General features: G+C 45.4%; 1 protein-coding gene across 13 annotated transcripts in view; it reads right to left on the bottom strand.

The window, feature by feature from the left end:
* The window catches only part of FOXN2 (forkhead box N2), a 96,672-nt gene that overhangs the window by 29,644 nt on the left and 51,513 nt on the right, over window positions 1–15,515 (bottom strand). The window contains exon 1 of one of the 13 annotated variants that reach the window (XM_042826297.1): window positions 293–381. The exons of 11 other annotated variants lie outside the window; for them this stretch is intronic. The gene's annotated coding sequence lies outside the window, so the exon portion shown is untranslated. Of the gene's footprint in view, window positions 1–292; window positions 382–15,515 lie in introns of those variants that run through there. One more of the 13 variants, XM_042826304.1, reaches the window with a different exon arrangement.

Genomic DNA, 15,515 nt, shown 5'->3' with positions numbered 1-15,515 from the left:
GCGCGGGGCCCGGAGCCGGCACCCCGCAGCGCCGCCGGGCTTTGTGCGCTCGGCGCCGCCCGGCACGGCCGCGTGGCCACGGCGCGTTCCTCCGTCACGCGATAGCCGCGGGGCGCCCGCCCTCCCCGCGCTGCCACCCCGGCGCCGCGCGCCGCTTCCCGGTGAAAACCTTTCGGATCCTCCAAAAATAATATTAAGAAGGGGGAGAAAAAAACAAACCAACCAACCAACCACCACAAACCGGGGAAGGATGGGAAGGAGACGCTCCTGCCTGCCCGCCCCGCTCACTCACCGCGGTCATGAAGCCGTGCTGCCGGGAGCGCGGGCACAATATGGCAGCGGGGGGATGTGTCAGGGAGCAGCAGCTGCGGCGGCGGCGCCTCCCTCCCCGCCTCCCCATGGCAACCGGCCGCCCGCCCGCCTCTCGCCCCGCCCCGCCTCGCCGCCTCCCGCCCCGCAGCGCCCTGCCGGGGGCGGCCGGGAGCCGGGGCGGCCCTCTCGGAGGGATGCACGGCCGCTTGGCACGAGTTTTCTGCCCGGCTTCGTTTCCTAAAGAAAGAAACCAATAAGAGAACGCCCCCCGTACGCACGCAGCGAAGTTAGAAACGTGGATCTTTGCAGTTTTACTTCCCTTTCCTCTTCCCTCATATCCCTGGTTGCCCAACTGTGCGCTTTTGCCTCTTTTTTGCCTATTTCTTTTTATCCTGAAGAACACAGCGTGGGGCTTTCCTTCCCCACAGTTTAAAACCGCTTCTTTTTTTGTTTGTTTCCTTATGTCAACTGCACAAAGAATAGGGCTGCAGCGCCCGCACGCTGCCATGTTTGCTCTGCCATGTCCTGCATTGTGCACGGCCGTGCCTCCTGCTCTCAGCTCTGCAGGGCTGTTTGCTCAGCAGAGCCCACAGGGCTGCGTGCACTCGTGGCTTTACAACATAATGATAGGAGCTGGGAACTCATTCACAGGCAGCAGGAACAAGTTCTGCTGCAAAAAGTTTGTTCAGCTTCTGCGAGGCTGCCCTGCCTGCTGTAGGGCACGGCCTTTGCTCGCCCCTGATGCATTGCAGCAATTTCTTTTTGTGAGGGAGGATGGGGAAGTGTGAGCATTTCAAGGATTTCATTTCCCCCACCACGCATTTGCTGGAATCATCTCTCTGTTTATCATAGAACTACGGGTTGGAAGGCACCCTAAAGCACCTCCCAAGCCCCAGCCCCTGCTGTGGACAGGGCTGCCCCCCACCAGCTCAGGCTGCCCAGGGCTCATCCAGTGTGGTCTTGGGCACCTCCAGGGATGGGGCACCCACAGCTCTGGGCAGCGGTGCCAGGGCCTCACCAACCACTGAGTGAAGAATGTCTTCCTAACATCTAAGCTAAACCTCCCCTCTCTTAAGTTTAAAGCCCTTCACTCTCGGCCTATCACTATCTGCCCATGTAAAATTTGGTCTCCCTCCTGATTGTAAGCTCCCTTCAAATAGTGGAAGGCCACAATGAGATCTCCCTGGAGCCTTCTCTTCTCCAGGCTGAACAAGCCCAGCTCCCTCAGCCTGTCTTCATAGGAGAGGCGCTCCAGCCCTCTGAGCATCTTCATGCCCTCCCTCCATTTTGGATCCTCTCCAAAATCTCCATATTTTTCCTGTGCTGCCACGTCCCCACATCATGTGGACTATGAAGCCATGCGTTTTTAAAAGTTCAGCAGAGCAAGCAGGCTCAGCCAAAAGTCAGAGAGTGCCAGTTGGCCACCTGAAAGGGATACTTCCATGTATTTTGCAGGAAAGCACTGCTGCTAGCCACTGAGGATGGTGTCCATTCTCACCTCTCTGCTTGGTGTCACCACTGAGTTTCATCCTTGCTTCACTATGAGTTTGCCTGCTACATCCTGTGGGCAATTCGTGAGAGCAAGAGGGAGCAGATGGTGGAGGGCCAGGAGTGGCAGTGCTGGGCAGAGCCAAGGCCACCTGTGATGCCCTGCCACTCATCTGCTCAGCCGTGAGGAGCTGCAGCATGGAGGCTGACCTGCCAGCCTGCTTTGTGCAACATCCTTGAAAGCAGTTTGTTCTGAAATTTAGGATTGAAGCAATTAAATTTTTCTTTGCTGCAATTTACCTTGTTCCACTGCCTTGGTCTCCCTCTCACTCCCTGAGCGTTGTCACAAGGACTCCAGAGCATCTTGGTTTTCTACTGCATGCTGGCAAGAATGAGAGCTGCTGAAGAAAACCTACAGCAAAGCAGCAACTAAGAAAGCCTGAGCTCCTCTGATAGACATAACAAGAAAGCAGACATTCAAAATAAAGGGGAGATGTGGGCTATGGTGCCTTCACACAGCTCCCCAGGATGTTCATACTGCTTCCTGCAGAGCTCCAGAGGTGGCTGCAGGAGGCATAGGGAAGGTGGAGTGGAGGGAGATACTGAGGAAGTGGCAGGAGGTGCCCACCCCCCTTCCTCCTTCTGCTGTTACCCACTCAGAGCTCAAGCAGACTGAGTGAAGGCTACTGCTGCTGCTGCTGCTCTGCTCCAGGCCTGTCCTTGTAGGCACTGCCCACTCGAGGACAATCACAGCTGCTGTGCCTGGGCGACTCTTCACCAAGTGTCCCCTTCCAGGCTCCTGTACCGTTTCTGCTCTCCTGAGAGAAGGACTCTCTATGGGCCTATCAGCCATACCTGATGAAGCATGTCCTTCCCAAATGGAACAGAGTGGGGACCAAGGGAGGGCCAGGGTGCAGCCAGCACCATGCTGATCTGCTGGCAAAGTGCAAAGACCTGGCTGAAGGCCCAGAAAGAGATACCAGAAAAAAAAAAAAAAAAAGAAAGAAAGCATTAATGAGACTGCTAAAATGGCTTTCCTTAGTGGCAAACTATTCACCGCTTGGACCCTGAGATTTATAGCACAACAATGGTGCTGTTGATTTCACAGCCCTGTCTGTTACCAGCAAGAACCTGCAGGACTGATGCTTTCCATGAGACACAGCAAGTCCTGAGGTCTGGGCTGGTCTGCAGAAGGGCAGGGGCACTCCACGTTGTGAAGCTGGCTCTCACTTCGGTACAGGTTGACTCTGGAGCCAGGTCTGTGCAGTGTTGTGCAGTCTGTCAGTTGAGGAGCAAGGAGAGGAAGGTGTCAGTGTGTAGGAATACTTACAGCCTGAGAGGCTGGAGAGCAGGGAAGGGTAAGCAGAGAATTTGCACAGGGGCAAGAGTTTGAAAGGCACAGACGTGTGACAGTAAGACTGCCACAGAGCCAACAAGCCCACGATACCATGCTAGGATTTTGGCAACATATGTGAACTTTCAACCTGAGTTTACAGTGTCTCCTCACCTGGCATCACCAAACCATTGTCCCTTTAGTCGCAGTAACCTACAGCCGTACATCACTGTGTAATGCACTAACACATTAGGAACAGCACTGCCTCCTCCAAAGCAGTGAAAGAGTGCTGTGGCTGACCTTTGTTTCTGCCCAGGGATTTCCATCCCTGCTTGCCATTAGAGAAATGCTGTTCTGGCTCTGCTTGGACACCTGATTCTTCCAGGACTTCTGCTTGCTAGGAGCATCTCAGATTTGCATCGACAACTTGTTTGAAGTGATGACTTCAAAGGGACTTCCTGCTTCTTTGGGTTGGTCTGCCTGCCTAAACAGCTCCCACATGGTAACTTCCTGCTTGTGTCAGTGGACATCTGCTACATCTGATCTCTTCCCTCACTCTGGGCAAAGTCACAAGGGATGCTGTAGAATGCATTATTTTTTACCATTTCTATACCTGACACCTCGGCTCTCCCTCATCTCTTGCTATGACCTGAATTGGACTCAGTGCTTGAGATTCTTGTTCCAGACTGGTTGTAGCTACATTCAGACAAGCCATAACTCCCTCATTTTAGGGACTCAATGTGCTCTCTGTTTCTTCTTCCCTTAAAAATCCCCTCTAAGATCGAAGGGGGATCACCAAACATCTCCCAAAACACACCCTTCACCACACACTACCTCTAAAGAGTTGACCCAGAGCTCAGACAAGCAAATATCTATAAAGGAAGTCATAGTGGCAATATCATTCTGAGAGTAAATAACACTCTATTGGTGTTTTACAAACCATATGAAGTGTGATACAACCACACTGACAGGAAAGGTGTCCAGAGCTGACTTCTGCTTGAAGTATCCCTGCTGCACCGCATGCTGCATTTCTAAGAACCAGTGTGCATATTTTGGATGTCCACTGAAACACTGAGACTCTAAAACATTGGATATCTAAAACTGCTTGGAGCCAGTAAGTTATCTGTGTTAGAAAGACCTTGACATTCTTGATATGAGAGTGGGAATATCAATTATATTTGTATTTATTTTTTTGGAACGCTATCTCAGAAAATTACAGAAGCCCAAACCTGCTTGAGACGGTTCTGCCAAGACAGAATAGTGTATATTTTGCCAGCTATTCAGCTGTGTCAATTAAAGGTACACTTGCCAGATTTCTAAATGATACAGCTAGAAAAGCAGACCCAAGATCAGCCTGGTGTCAAAACCTGTGCAGAAGAACCTCCTCAAGAATGGGTAAATCAGACAGGAGTAAAGCAAATGTGGTCTCCCTCAGCATTTTGCTATGCATTTTGCAGAGCCATCTATATACTCTTACGCAGGAGGAAGCTTATCTGAGGGCTTTCTATTCTTAACAATGGATGAGAAATAAAACCAGCACTTCTGCTATTGGAGAGAATCTTGCATTTTTAAGAGATAACTTACCTCCTTCTCTTCATGGGTAATAGAAATACCTTACAGAAAATAATAGCAATTTCCTAAATAAGACCAAGTCAATTGTTTCTGTTGTGCACAAACAAAAAGATTCATGCATTTTAGTAGATAGCCCACTATGTAATCTGCCAGGCTGAATTACCCAGAGATACTTTGTTTTGAAAGGAGTGCAGAAATCCTGCAGGTTTAATTGCCAATAAATCAGCATGACCTCCACTCCCTGACAATTTTTTTTTCCCCCACAATGATCTTTTCAAGCAGAAAATGAAGAGACTGATTTTTACAGTGTGTGCATACTGCCTTTAGTGAGATAAGAGCAATGGCACACATGCAGGTTCCTCCATTAAAAGCTATGCTAGATAATGAAGGACTCAATCAATGGTGTTCTGTTTGCTTTCTGTTTATTTTCACCTTGTATTATGGTGCTCTGTTCTAGTCACAATTAGGGGAGCACTTGCTTGTTTAACAATTGGCTTTCAACTTGTTGTGTTTGTGCATCCTGCACTACTTGAAATGAATTTGTGGTTCGTTTTTATACTGACTTGTAAAATTTTAAGGCAGATGGCAATAGGTCGAGTTCTCACCTGGATTTGAATATCTGCCTGAACGTTCTGCTGCTTAAAGAGATCTTGAGGATTTTTAATGGGAAGTATTTTGTTTTGATTTTAGTACGAGATGTTCATTCTCTGTTACAAAGGTTTCATGGACTTACATAATTATACAAAATAACAAGTATGAATTAAAGACCAATGGGGGAAAAAAAAAAAGGAAAAAAGAAAAGAAAGAAAGCTACCCCCAGCCTTACTGCACATTGTTTTACTTCTATATAAGGTTTTACTTAGCCGATCTTTAACCTAAATACCTTCATAAGTGCTTTACAGCAACACAGTGTCTGAGGCAGCCGGTTCTTACAGGCTCCTCTAAAAGATAGGCAGGTTGATAAAGGGAGGGACCGAGAGGGAAACAGCATCATTGCACTGTGGAGGGCTGGGGTTCAGCATCTCTGCAACAATCCCCAAAGAAATTTGCTTTCATTCAGCTATCATGATTTGGCTGAATTAGAGACATAACATAAGAGCTGTTGCTTTGCTCTCAGACATCTTTGGGCTTCCCTTAGATAGGTTGGTGAGCCTGAGGTGATGCCCTCCCAGCGGTCAGTCCAAGATCAAGAGGAAACTTCAAACTTTCCACAGCAGTTGCAGGGAAGACAGCTTGAAGAGATGCTATCAGAGGGTCACCTTTCCCACTGAAGGAGTGGGATTATGGATAGGGTAAACAGGACTGCAAATATCTTACACCTTTTACACGAGGCTCTCTGTGCAACTCTTTCATGTCAATTACTGTCAATATTGTCAATTGTATCAACAAATTTCATTTCAAATCAGAAGACTGCTATGCAGTTATGCTCTCGCTGGTATCAAGTGACCCAGGCAGTCCAGGTTAGCGGTTCCAGGGACTTTATGTAATGATAGGAGCTCTTAAAAGAGCAGTACTGAATTCCAGGTCCTCTCTGTCCAGGCCATGCCTAATAGGGATGTATTAGTAAATACGGTTTTGCAGCCTGTTTGCAAGACAGTTACCACTGGTCTGAGTTTCACGCACAAAGTAACTTGAAATTTTCCTCATGCAAGAGAAATCGAGGTGTGCTGTCCTTGTACAAGGCAGATAGCAGTGGCTGATTTCATGCCAGCAAAACAATTTTTGATGATCTTCTCAAGCCGAAGAAAGTCACCCTCACATAGATGGTATTCCAGCACCAAGCTGGAAAATTCACATCCTGTTCCAGTCAAGAACTTTAAACAGATCCCATATCTGAAAATATTAGAAAAATATTTGTCAAAGAAGTTGTGTCTGGTTGTTGTACTGTCTTTGACAACCCAAACCACATTTTTTATTTTTTACTTTTTTTTACTAACAAACTCTGAAATCCTTATCACCACGTGTCTGGGGGCTGGCAGGTCTCCTGCTGATTGTTTCTTAGTGGCTGATATGTAAAAATTAAATGAGGGCATACCAAGAAGATAAAAGTAACAGCTTGTGACCTTGGCATCATTCAGGGATAAAAGTCATGGGAGAAAAGGGGTAACTGAAAGTCATGTTTATTCTCTAAACAAGAATTCACTCCTTCATTGTCTGGGTAGGACGTGCAGGGCTGAAGGATCAACTGCATTGAAACTCCCAGCTGTGGAATTAAACTTGTTCTCTTCAGTGCCCTAGCACTGAATCTAATCTTGTGAGTAAGAGCAGGAGATGGATGAGGCCTCGGAAAATCAGCCTGGACTCAGATGTCCTGTTGATTACTGCCTTATTTGGAGAGAAGAAAGACTATTCAGCACCATCTGGTGCATTTATCTGTTGCATTCAGATAGGTGCCGTCCAGTTGATTAAGAGCAGCATAATGATCATGCAGCATTTTGTTCAGTTGATATATTCATGTACTCACTGTGGCCAGCAAACCTTATGCCACTAATGGCTGTAGTTGAGTACAGCAAGCCTTTTTTTTTTAAGCCAATCCTAGGCATATCACAAAACCCATCAATCTGGGGTAATCGAGGTTTTAACCCACTTCACTATTAAAGCACCAACAGCTTGTTCTCTGACATTAAACCTGTTGATCATGGATCTACTGGGTGTCTGAGGTACTCGTGCTAATAATGACATTCTTTATGTGACTGGTAGGGTAGACCTCTACACAGGCTAACATATCCAGCTGAGGAATGGCCCTCGGAGTGCTTGAGAGGCTTCTACAACTATTCAGCTGAGTAGTTGGTCCCCATGCATCTTAGACACATGCAGCATAGTGCCTTGTAGACAAACATCACCATGGCATCCAAGTCTGAGCAGTGGATGGAAGGATGTTTCAAATGGGTGGGAATTTATGACCCACTAAAAAGCAGCTACTGTGGTGGGTGTGCTGAACGTGGAAAGGACGCCAAGCAATTCTGTGAGGCGTCATGTGTACCTGTACACAAACGTCCAGGAAGGGTCCTGATCACTGCCCAAGTCTGGTTTTAGTCAAGAACCAAATTATAGAAGATTGCACTCTGAACACTTATTGAAAATCAAAAAAAAAAACAAAACAACCTTCAAAGTTTGTAGTACAGTGAAGTGACACTTCGAAAGAGAGGTTCTTCGGAGCCTTGGACATCAAAACCAAGCTTGGCTTTGGCCATGCACACTGTTGTTGTGCATCTCATTCCACTCCCGTTGGTCCACCCTCCTCCAGCTTCTGCCATCTCCAGCCTCTTGTCTTCCATCCATCTTCCCTCCCATAGTTTCTCCTGCCTTATTCCACATTCAGCAACATGGGGACAATTTCAGACTTTCACATCACTCTTTTTCTTACTCCTCTCTAGGTTATTATTGTTGGCTTTCACAAAAAGTTGGAGAAAAGGCAAAGATGGTCCTTCAGCCCTGTGATTTGTGCCCTGAGCATAGAGTGTACTGAACATGCAACAGAGAGAAAGAATAGAAAGTTTTATGAGATTCAGTTATGAGCCTGTCATCACCCTAAATTGGCTAATTGGAGCTGTTCTGTCCAAGGGTTATACCACAGAGTTCATTAAAACATCAGAAGTCAGTGATGCGTATTCTCTGTTATGTACATACACTATTTTTACTTTTCAAAAATGACATGTTTTGTTGTTGTATGAAACTTCATGGGAAAGATTTTCTCTATCTCCCACTAGAATCAAAGTTTGAGATGATCTAAGGTGGAACTAATATTCCTCTGATCTTACTACATCCACATATTACAATTTGCTAGAATGACCATAGTCAGAACACTTATCACTGAACATTATACTTAACAATCAATTTCTGCATTTGCATGGAGCACTGGTTACAGTTCAGCAGCAGTTTACAAATTTTTCATCCCCGACTGAGATTTTCTCTGTGTACCACTCAAAATCCCCTATACATTTGGGGACATCTGTGCTCATGTTCAGGTTAAATAACTGGGGATACAATAGGGTGAAGAACAGCAATGAGAAATAGCTAGGTTCAATCACATAATTCTTATCCAAGTGAATTTTCCAGGACTTTGTTGGGCATCTTTCTTGGTTTAGGATTTGGCCTCAGAATAATTTTCCTTCATACAGTCAGTGGCAATGTCTGTAATTGGATGCACTAATTCAATAGCAGCTTTTGCACAGGTACTCATGTGCAATAAGAACTGCTTCTGCCATGGGGGGACCTTCCCTAACCCTTGCAAGAAGGGATAAGGGACCAGAAGGGAATTCAGGCTCCAGCACAGTTGTCCCCAGTTGTTTAGAACCTGGGCTCCCAGGTTTTATTTTCCATGGAGATGCTCTAAAACCCACCAGTGCTCATCTGCAGAGAAGCAACCACCACTATGTTCCCACTCAGCAGAGCACTTGTGCTCTATATTAGCAAATCTGATCTGAAGACTGTGCCTGCTCAGAGCACTTCTGCTGCTTCCCACGGCCACTTTCTGTTACATTGCTCTTATTCTTTTCAAAGTAACTCCAGACTTAACAGCAGCATAGCTTAGATCAAAATCAGTCTCTGGCTCATATTCCAGCTATTCTCTTCCATAGATCATTGTACTTTATAAACATGGATGTTTTGCGTTGCTATTATTTTGAAAGTTAGTCAGAAATCAACAGCATTTGATATGAGCTCCAATGTCAGGTGTCACCCTTCTGACTGACAGGCAGCGCATCTTTTTATTAGCACACATTAATGTAGATTAGTGGCCTTATTGGAAATATTGGACAGACACATCCGTGTAGCAGCTAGCAGGAATCTCTGCCTGGACCTGATTCCAGCTGTCCATACGACTTGTAAGCTCAGGCATGTCGACAGCCTTTTCCACAGCTGAAAATCCATCTATTTCTATTCAGTATATACATAAAAGACGTTGCGTCAACAAAATTCCATTGTTCCTGTTCCCCTAGAGAGAGCATGAAGTCTCCAATCACCACAGCTGCCTCGGCCATTGCTTCAGCCAAAATCTGGAGGTAAAAACAAAAGCCTTCAGCCCACATGGATATAACATGTAAGTACTATGGGAGGCATCAGGGAAACCAAAACCTGCCTGGGGGCCTCAGTGTTCCAGATGTCGAGGCTCCCCAGACAGCCCTTTTACAGGTGTGGAAGGCATCCTTTAGCCAGAACATCCATCAGAGCTCCCCCAGGCCAAGTCTCTCCCAAGCAATATGAGTTTCAATTAATTAATTCTTATGATGAACAAAAACTGCATTGAATGCTCTACAAAAAAGTGTCAACAAGTGGCACAGCTAGAAGCTGATCTATTGGCATCTATGAGGCTATATGAAACCACACATTTGTTTTCCCTCCTTTGGTGCAATTCGGATTTTGGAGTTGCAGTGGGTTGGGGTAAAGCATAGAAACTGCTACTCTTTATTTAGTGGTTCATTAGCTTATTGGGGAAGCCAATATACCCAAAGTTACTGTACCCAAAGTTTTGAATCACCAATATGGAAATCCTTCAAAACCAATCATTAAAACCGCTTCACATTGCCCAGGAACCACACAACGGGGCAGCAGTTTTGCCCAAAAATTCTGCTTTCAAATGAAGAGAAGTTAGGATGAACTGTCCAAGAGATGGATGTGGGTGGCTGAGCAGTATGGGGCTGGTGGATGTGTCCCTGCACAGTGGGTTATGCCCAAACAGGGATGTCTGGCCATCAGATGTGGAGCAGCCGCAGATGGGGACAACAATGGAGACGCATGGGCATCCTGGACTTGCTGGCAGCCACCAGCAAAAACAAGACATGCTTCTTAAGGTTTTGGGCTCATTTTCCAGTCCCAAGAGGAAGGAGGATGTGACAGGAAAGTAGAAATTACTCTTCTGGCTTGATCTCAATGTCCATTCCATTCAGCAACCCTACTCCTGATGCAGACCAGTATTGGATGCTTCTCAGAGTGTAGAAAAAGCTGCTTTTTTTTTTTTTTTTTCCCCCCCAAGTCCAGGCTTCCAGGAGAACATTAAAGAGCTTTTTCAACTTTATTCTCATTCAATTTAACACTGACAATAGCAACACTGGGTATTCTTGATAGTGCCTGCTCCCTTTTGGAAGGCAGCGGCAATAGTACTGCCTGAGACAGGAAAGCGGAACTGGAAATGATTCGTGGGACTAAAATCCGTAGAATAGAGGTGAATTGTTGGCCAAGCCAGTGTTCTCCCACGTGGGCTGGTAGAGATAGCTTGGAGTTTTGCAGGGAGGAAAAAACGCCTGTGTGAGAAACTGAAAGACCCCCAAAGGGCTTTGCTAAGCCTTCTTAAACTTCCCGATCACATCACTGTGTTTATACCACCAGTGTTATTTATTGGCTGTGTGCTTGACAAGGCGGTTACCATGAGGAATGCTAATTCAAGGAGGCAGCAAATTTCAGGCAGAGAAGCAATGCATTTTTCAGTTACTATTATTTGCAGCTTCACCTAGGTACAGTGACCTGCATATGTGGAGACTCATTCAGTAAACGGTTCTCTGTATAGAAACTTGTTGGATTTTTTCAAATACGTAAGTGAAATCAGTTTAATTTTCTACTAATCATACTATTTTCATAAGCCAACCAATAACCTCACACCTCCACATGATAGCTTGCTTTCTGATTTTTCTATTTGCTTTATTTGAGGCAAGAAGGGACTAATAGTACTTTCTTCAACCCCACGACCAGTTTTACAAATGAATGTATAACTACCTCTTGGTAAGAATAAAGCCAACTAGCTGCTAGGGCGTTCAATGTACTGAAGCATTCTGCCAGGAACATTTTTATCACCATATCAAATGCTTCTGACTCTCAAATCAGGAGTAGATGTATTTATTGTTTTTTCACAGCTTCCTAAAAGCAAACATCACAGCAGTCAGGGCTTGGAGCTGCTGGGAGCCAGTGACTGTTTAAGGTTGGCTCCCATTTGGAGAAGCAAGAGGAAATTTGCCAGTCAAATGTGAGAGAATGGAAGCCAGTGCAACGCCCTCAACTATCCTTCATCACACCTTAAACTGAGATGAAGCTTTCATAGAGTAGATTGACAAAGGCATAGAAAAATCAATCCACATTACATCGTAAGAGCCCATTATCACCTGTGAAAACATGTGATGTGGTGTTTCACAAAATTGCAGCTATACATGACAACCAGTTCCTCCATGTTAGATAATCACAATTTGCTGCAACCTATCTGTAAAACCATTTTCTGAATTTTTGAAGCATTCAACCCTGCTGGCTGGGCTAGAATAGCACAATGATGACTCGTGCAACAGAACTGCATGTCAGGTTGGGTATTAGGAAAAGTTTATTCCTAAAAAGAGTTGGTGATGCAGTGGCACAGGCTGCCCAGGGAGGTGGTAGAGCCACTGACCATGAAGGTGTTTGAGAACCGAGGAGATGTGACACTGAGGGATAGGGATTAATGGGTAATATTGGTGGGGATAGGTTGGACATGATTATCTTAGAGGCCTTTTCCAGCCTTAATGATTCTATGATTCTGTGTGAGTGATGTTCTATCATACATAAATGACAATTTCCTTAAAACTAATTATGGCAATCCTAAATTGGTAGATCCTAAATTGGTAGAAACTGTGGCAGAAGTTCAAAAACAGATTTAACCGCTGGAGTTATCCCTAAAGTTTTCCCTATACTGTTCCTGATTACATAAAAATATAAATTCAATTCTTTATTTATTTGCAAGCCCCCAAAACAGACACTCTCCTTTTTGGTTAAGAATGATATCCATCCATTACTGTGTGATACCATAACACTCCTGCGTATGTCAGCACTGATTTGGGGGCAGTCAGAGCCTCCAGCTCATCCTTCAGGCCAAGCACCAACGGTAGCGTCAGCCACACATCTGCCTCCAAGCTCCTTTTTTTTTCCTCTCCTTGCATAGGTGACAGAATTAAATACAGAGCACAGAGAAGTGGCTTCAGTAAAAGAAGGATGGTTGGGCAGAACTGCTTGCATGCAGCAAATCGAGCGCAACATCAATGATATCAGTGTACATCAAACCCGACTTCAACCCACAGCACTGTGCAGTCTGGCAGCATTGCTCCACCACCACCCCCTCAGCAGCATTTTGAATGCAAGAGTGAAACGACAGGGTGGTTTGCAAGGGAAGGTGAGGCTCACCTTGCTATGGGTCAGCTGGCTGCCTCATCTTCAGGGATGTCACTTATACAAATCCAAAATACAATTGAAGGGCACATAGAAACTTAGCTATTCAACTCAGTGGAAAATACAATTAGTCTTTATTGGAAATCAGCTCCATTTGTCATATCTGGAGAACGTTGGGCGGATGCACATCTCACAGATTTGCCACTTAGAGCTGTTCTCTGGCTATGCTTTATAAACTTGCTCTAAATATTTCACTAGCTGGGTGTTACTGAAGTGATGCCTCAAATTCATAAATTGTGATCTGATTCTTGGATGGCCCTGTGTGGAGCCAGGAGTTGGACTCAGTGATCCTTACTGTTCCCTTCCAACTTGGGATATTCTATGATTCTATTGCAGCAGAGGCATCATTACTCAGTTATGTTTCTTAGGAATTTCCCTGCTATCTTTTCCTGTGTGCTTTTCAGCACCATGCTGGCTGTCGGCACGTCATGAGTTAGAAATAACAGAAGGAGTTTTTCACATGAGCATTAAAACAAACCAAGAGAAATTAGTTGAAGACCATCTGAAGCACTTGAGAAACACCAGATCCTTTAAAGTTAGTTCTACAGGCATTTGTTAGGATACAAGTGAATGTAGACAGCACATCTACAATAACTGCAGTCTTCTATTCTCTGTGGTGACTGTAACAGAGAAACATTTGCATGGAGTTACAGATGTGATAATTGGTTTGAACACTGTGAAGTACAGGACGTGAGAAACTGCTGCTGCTAAAGAAGTTCTTCCTGGTTTTCCTACAACACAAGAGAAAGCCAATCAATGTAATTTGCAAAGATGTAAGTGAGTTATGCCACACAATCAAACGAGGCAAACAAGTGATTAAAGTGGTCGTCATATCCATCTCAAACAGGTTTAAAATTTTAAGCGGTGCTGTGTAGAACAGAGTTGCCATAAAGACATGGAGCTAACTCATGGAAAGGGTGAAGTCCACTGCCTTTATTTTTTCAATCACATCCTGCAGCCTGACTGACGTGGATCTGCCCTTGTATTTGCAGCAAGGCAGACCTTCTATTGCAGCACTTCTACCCCTCATTTAGCACGGATGATGGGTCTGGTCCCATTCCTGATCAGCACACACCTCCAGGTGCTGCTCTCATTCCTGCATTGACTTTGAGGTTGGTTTGATGTAGGATTTCCCTTCCAATAGCATTTCTCTCCCCCCTTCATACCATGGTTGGAGTTCACAAACTTCTCCAGCCATCTGCAGTTGCAGACAGCAGCCCTTTAATGCAACAACAGTAATGGAATGCCCCTAACAAGGCAAACAAAATGGCTTGCTAGTCAAAAAAGGTGATGGTAAGGGTTGTTTCAGGAATCTTTTTTCATCACCCATTTCCTACAGAGACAAACAAATGCTGCTGGGTTTAGATGGGTAAGTCCTGTGCTTCATCCATGTGCTTGATTAAAACCACTGCTGGGTTTTCTCTGCTCAATGAAGGAAAGTTTGTAAGAAGAGACTGCATCTTTTATTAATGCAGCTGCCCATGCAGGAATAAAGTTATCCATTGCTTCTGAGACAGAAGTCCTTCTCGTGGTCATGAGAGTTCACCACAAAATGCTTGAAGCACAGCCCTATGTTAGGGTGCAAATACAAAAAAAATCAAGCTGTGTGCATTTTGCAACAGGGCAACAGTGCCCAGTCTGAGGTTTCTGCCCAAGGGACTTGCCTGCCTGCCCTCCACCTTCACTCCAGCTCCTGAAACCAGAATATGAGCGCCTGCTTCTTAATAACATGCTGTTCTTGGAGGAAACTTGACTACACCTTATCCATTACCACTGCAAATGGAGCGCCAAGGTTTTAGCGATTCAGGAAAAAGCAGGTTTGCCTTGTCTTCTAAATTAACTGAAGAAACAGGATGTGCTAGTTATATACCCAAAATAGAATGCCAGGGCTGGGAATTTTCCACAAAGATGCTCCTGTGGGATCCCAGTGACACAGCAACTGTCCCACTTCATGAGCACAAGTAGCACATGGCTGAAGCAGGGTATGTGCACTGAGTTTTCCTAGACTTGTAGCCAGCACCAATAGTGTTCCATAGCAGATGTTTAATGGCATGCACTATAATGCTTAAAATGCATTAATGACCAAAGGAAGCTTTCTTCTAAATTCTGACCACTGCCAATTTCCTCATGTCTAGTTTACATATCATTGATGTAGATAGGGATGCTTTCATTGCTCGTGCAGATGACGCAGCGCTTGCTCAGCTTCTGCACGCGCAGCCTCACTGCAGCAAGCCTTGTGCAGAAATACTTCCCTCACCATCATGAAGTCATAGTTTTCACTGCGCTACAGGATGCTCAGTAGGGAAGGTGAGTACATAGAGGCAGGGAGAGCTTTTTGAACAGATTTTTCCTCTGAGACGAATGTACAAGTGCTACATGCTGCAGTCTCAACTGAAAGGCCCGATCAGATCTCAGCATCTCTCCATCAGTTGAGGGCCACAGTAGGAGCAGGCACCACAGGGTTGCACTGAGGGACACTAGAGCAGGAAAGAGCTTGACCTGCCTCTCACATCTGCAATGCAAACACTCTTTGCCTGACATGCAATGGGAAGTGGAGCTGCTGTGACCTGCATGACCAAACACTGCGAGAGCACAGTGCAAAATATTAGGAAGCCACTCAGGGATGCAG

Source organism: Centrocercus urophasianus, unplaced genomic scaffold (assembly GCF_019232065.1).
Source record: "Centrocercus urophasianus isolate 14NV4802_14NV808 unplaced genomic scaffold, USGS_Curo_1.0 seq_10, whole genome shotgun sequence".
Classification (NCBI taxonomy): Eukaryota; Metazoa; Chordata; class Aves; order Galliformes; family Phasianidae; genus Centrocercus; species Centrocercus urophasianus.
The sequence above is the reverse complement of the archived record's forward strand: the minus strand, read 5'-3'. Positions and strand labels throughout refer to the sequence as shown.